Below are 6158 nucleotides of genomic sequence, written 5' to 3' on the forward strand. Positions count from 1 at the left end.
ATGCTCTTGCGTTACTAAGAAGTAATTACTGCTCATGCTCATGTTGAACTCATAAGTAATAACTGCTAATGCTCATGCGTTACTCAAAAGTAATAAGGGCTCATGCTCATGCGCAACTCTTCAGTAATAACTGCAGATGCTCATGCGCAACACATCAGTAATAATTGCTCATGCTCATGCGCAACTAATAAGTAATAACTGCTCATGCACATGCGTTACTCAAGAGTAATTACTGCTCATGCTCATGCCGAAGTCATAAGTAATATCTGCTAATGCTCATGCGCTACTCAAGAGTAATAAGTGCTCATACTCATGCGCAACTCTTCAGTAATACCTGCACATGCTCATGCGCTACTTATCAGTAATAATTTCTCATGCTCGTGCGCAACTCATAAGTAATAACTGCTCATGTTCATTCGTTACTAGAAAGTAGTGACTGCTCATGCTCATGTGGAACTCATAAATAATAACTGCTCATAATTATGCTTTACTCAAGAGTAATGAGTGCTTATGCACATGTGCAACTCATCAGTAATGACTGCTGATGCTCATGCGAACTCATAAGTAATAACTGCACATGCTCATGCGCAACTAATTAATAAATAATTTTCATCCTCCTGTGCAACTGATAAGTAATGACTGCAGTCATTAGTAATACCTGCTCATGCTCATGAGCAACCCAATCGGTAACAAGTGCTCATGCTCATGCAGAACTGATAAGTAATAACTGCACATGCTGATGTCAAGCTCAAAAGTAAAAATGCTCATGCACATGTGTTATTCAAGAATAATAACTGCTCATCCTCATGCTTACTGAACAGAAATAACTGCTGATAATCATGAGCAACTCATAAGTAATAACTATTCATGGTCATGCGCTACTTAAGAGTAATAAGTGTTCATGCTCATGCGAAACTCATAAGTGATAACTGCACATTCTCATGCGCAACCCATAAATAATAACTGCTCATGCTTATGCGTTACTCAAGAGTAATTACTGCTCATGCTCATGCGGAACTCATAAGTAAGAACTGCTCATGCTCATGCCTTACTCAAGAGTAATAAGGGCTCATGCTCATGCGAGACCCTTCAGTAATAACTTCACATGCTCATGCGCAACTCATCAGTAATAATTGCTCATGATCATGCGCAACTCATTAGTAATAACTGCTCATTCTCATCCGTTACTAGAGAATAATAACTGCTCATGCTCATGCGGAACTCATAACTAATAACTGCTCATGATCATGCTTTACTAAAGAGTAATTAGTGCTTATGCACATGCACAACTGATCAGTAATGACTGCTGACGCACATGCGCAACTAATAAGTAATAACTGCACATGCTCATGCGCAACTAATAAATAAATAATTTTCATCCTCCTGTTCAACTGATCAGTAATGACTGCTTATTGTCATGCAAAGCTCATAAGCAATAAGTGCTCATGCTCATGCGTTACTCAAGAGTAATAAGTGCTCATGCTCATGTGCAACTCTTCAGTAATATCTGCACATGCCCATGCGCAACTCATCAGTAAAAATTGCTCATGCTAATGCGCAACTCATAAGTAATAGCTGCTCATGCTCATGCGTTAGTAAAAAGTAATAAGTGCACATGCTCATGCCCAACTCATAAGAAATAACTGCTCATGCTCATGCGTTAGTAAAAAGTAATAACTGCACATGCTCATGCGCAACTCATGAGTAATAATTGCTCATGCTCATGCGTTACTCAAGAGTAATAACTGCTAATGCTCATGCGGCACTCATAAGTAATAACTGCTCATGACTGATGCGTTACTAAAGAGTAAGAAGTGCTCAGGCTCATGCAAAACTCATCAGTAATAACTCTTCATGCTCATGAGCAACTCACCAGTAATAACTGCACATAATCATGCGCCACTAATAACCAATAACTGCTCATGGTCATGCGTTAGTAAAAAGTAATAACTGCACATGCTCATGGGCAACTCATAAGAAATAACTGCTCATGCTCATGCGTTACTCGAAAGGAATAAGTGCGCATGCTCATGCGGAAGTTATTAATAATACCTTCTCATGCTCGTGAGCAACCCAACAGTAATAACTGCTCATATTCATGCAAACCTCATAAGTAATAACTGCACATGCTCATGCACAACTCATAAGTAATAACAGCTCATGCTCATGCGTTAGTCAAGAATAATAACAGCTAATGCTCATGAGGAACTCATAAGCAATAACTGCTCATGACTGATGTGTCACTCAAGAGTAAGAAGTTTTCAGGCTCACGCAAAACTCATCAGTAATAACTGGTCATGCTCACGAGCAACTCATCAATAATAACTGCACATACTCATGCGCAACTAATAAGTAATAACTGCTCATGCTCATGACTTTATAAAGAGTAATAACTGCACATGCTCATGCGCAACTCATAAGTAATAACAGCTCATGCTCATGAGTTAGTCAAGAGTAATAACTGCACATGCTGATGCAAAGCTCATAAGGAATAGCTGCTCATGCTAATGCGTTAGTCAAGAGTAGTAAGTGCTCATGCTTATGCGGAGCTCATTAGTAATAACTGCATATGATCATGCTTTACTCAAGAGTAATAAGTGCTTATGCACATTCGCAACTCATCAGTAATGACTGCTGATGCTCATGCGCAACTCATATGTAATAATTGCACATGCGCATACGCAACTCATTAATTTTAATTTCTCTTGCTTTTGCGCAACTCATAAGTATTGACTACTAATGCTCATGCCAAACTCATAAGTAATAACTGGCCATGCTCATGCGTTACTCAAGAGTAATAAGTGCTCATGCTCATGCGCAACTCTTCAGTAATAACTGCACATGCTCATGCGCAACTCATCAGTAATAATTGGTCATGCTCATGCGCAACTCATAAGTAATAACTGGTCAGGCTCATTCGTTACTAGAGAGTAATAACTGCTGATGCTCATGTGGAACACATAATTGATAACTGCCTATGATCATGCTTTACTCAAGAGTAATGAGTGCTTATGCACATGCGCAACTCATCAGTAATCACTGCTGATGCTCATGCGCAACTCATAAGTAATAACTGCACATGCTCATGCGTAACTAATTAGTAATAATTTCTTATGCTCATGCGTTACTGAAGAGTAATTACTGCTCATGCTCATGCGGAACTGATAAGTAATAACTGCTAAATCTTCATGCGTTACTTAAGAGTAATAAGTGGTCATGATCATGCGCAACTTTTCAGTAATAACTGCACATGCTCATGCGCAACTCAACAGTAATAATTGCTCATGCTTATGCGGAACTCATCAGTAATAACTGCACATGCTTATGCGCAACTCATCAGTAATAATTCCTCATGCTCAAGCGCAACTCATAAGTAATAACTGCTCATGCTCATGCGTTACTCAAGAGTAATAACTGCTCATGCTCATGCGGAACTCATAAGTAATAACTGCCATGCTCATGCGTTACTCCAGAGTAATAAGTGCTCATGCCCATGCGCAACTTTTCAGCAATAACTGCACATGCTCATGCGCAACCCATCAGTAATAATTGGTCATGCTCATGCGCAACTCATAAGTAATAACTTGTCAGGCTCATTCGTTACTAGAGAGAAATAACTGCTGATGCTCATGTGGAAGACATAATTGATAACCGCCTATGATCATGCTTTACTCAAGAGTAATGAGTGCTTATGCACATGCGCAACTCATCAGTAATGACTGCTGATGCTCATGCGCAACTCATAAGTAATAACTGCACATGCTCGTGCGTTACTTCAGAGTAATAACTGCACATGCTCATGCGCAACTAATTAGTAATAATTTCTCATGCTCATGCGCAACTCATAGTGTAATGACTGCTTATGCTCATGCAAAGCTCAATAGTAATAAGTGCTCATGCTCATGCGCAACTCTTCAGTAATAACTGCACATGCTCATGCGCAACTCATCAGTAATAATTACTCAAGCTCATGCGCAACTCATAAGTAATAACTGCCCATGCTCATGCGTTACTCAAGAGTAATAACGGCTAATGCTTATGCGTAACTCATAAGTAATAACTGCCCATGCTGATGCGTTACTCAAGAGTAAGAAGTGCTTATGCTCATGCAAAACTCATCAGTAATAACTGCACATGCTCATGCGCAACTAATAAGTAATAACTGCTCATGCTCATGCGTTAGTTAAGATTAATAACTGCACATGCTCATGCGCAACTCATAAGAAATAACTGCTCATGCTCATGCGTTACTCAAAAGTAATAAGTGCACATGCTCATGCGCAGGGAAGTAGTAATATTTGCTCATGCTCATGAGCAACCCATCAGTAATAACTGCTTATGCTCATGCAGAACTCATAAGTAATAACTGCACATGCTCATGCGAAACTCATAAGTAATAACGGCTCAAGCTCATGCGTTAGTCAAGCGTAATAACTGCACATGCTGATGCGAAACTAATAAGTAATAACTGCTCATGCTCATGCTAAACTCTGAAGTAATAACTGTTCATGCTCATGCACAACTTATAAGAAATAACATCTCATGCCAATGCGTTAGTCAAGTGTATTAACTGCTCATGCGCAACTCATAAGCAATAACTGTTCATGCCCATGAGAAACCTATCAGTAATAACTGCTTATGCTCATGCAGAACTCATAAGTAATAACTTCACATGCTCATGCGCAACCCATAAGGAATAACTGCTCATGCTCATGTGTAACTTAACAATAAAAAACTGCGCATACTCATGCGTTACTCAAGAGTATTAACTGCCCATGCTCATGCTTACTGAACAGAAATAACTGCTGATGCTCATGCGCAACTCATAAAAAAACAACTGCTCATGCTCATGCGTTACTCAAGAGTAAGAAGTGTCATGGTCATAAGCAACTCCTCAGTAATAACTGCACACGCTCATGCGCAACTCTTAAGTAATAACTTCTCATGCTCATCCGTTAGTAAAGAGTAATAACTGCACATGCTCATGCGCAACTCATAAGTAATAACTGCTGATGCTCATGTGTTACTCAAGAGTAATAACTGCTCATGCTCATGGGTTGTTCAGGAGTAATAACTGCTCATGCTCAAGTGGAACCCATGAGTAATAACTGCTCATACTCATGCGTTACTCAAGAGTAATTACTGCTTATGCTCATGCGGAACTCATAAGTAATAACTGGTAGTGCTTATGCGTTACTTAAGAGTAATAAGTGCTCATGCTCATGCGCAACTCTTCAGTAATAACTGCACATGCTCGTGCACAACTGATTAGTAATAATTGCTCATGCTTATGCGCAACTCATAAGTAATAACTGCTCATGCTCATGCGTTACTAGAAAGTATAACTGCTCATGCTCATGTGGAACTCATAAGTAATAACTGCTCATGATCATGCTTTACTCAAGAGTAATAAGTGCTTATGCACATACACAACTCATAAGTAATAGTTGCACATGCTCACGCGCAACTAATTAGTTATAAATTCTCATGCTTATGCAAAACTCATAAGTAATAACTGCTCATGCTCATGCGTTACTAGAGAGTATAACTGCTCATGCTCATGTGGAACTGATAAGTAATAACTGCTCATGATCGTGCTTTACTCAAGAGTAATGAGTGCTTATGCTCATGCGCAACTCATAAGTAAAAACTGCTCATGCTCATGCGTTACTCAAGAGTAATAAGTGCTCATGCTCATGCGCAACTGTTCAGTAATAACTGCACATGCTCATGCGCAACTCATCAGTAACAATTACTGATGCTCATGCGCAACTCATAAGTAATAACTGGTCATGCTCATGCGTTACTCAAGGGTTAAGAAGTGCTCATGCTCATACAAACCTCATCAGTAATAACTTCTCATGCTCATGCGCAACTCTTAAGGAATAACTTTTCATGGACATGCTTTAGAAAAGAGTAATTAACTTCACATGCTCATGCCTAACTCATAAGCAATAACTGCTCATGCTCATGAGAAACCCATCAGTAAAAACTGCTCATGCTCAGGCACAACTCATAACAAGTAACTGCACATGCTCATGCGCAACTCATAAGTAATAACTGCTCATGCTCATGTGTTACTCAAGCGTAATAACTGCTCATGCTCATGCATTACTCAAGAGTAATAACTAATCATGCTCATGCTTACTGAAAAGAAA

Source organism: Pavona decussata, unplaced genomic scaffold (assembly GCF_977016875.1).
Source record: "Pavona decussata unplaced genomic scaffold, jaPavDecu1.1 SCAFFOLD_181, whole genome shotgun sequence".
NCBI classification, from domain to species: domain Eukaryota; kingdom Metazoa; phylum Cnidaria; class Anthozoa; order Scleractinia; family Agariciidae; genus Pavona; species Pavona decussata.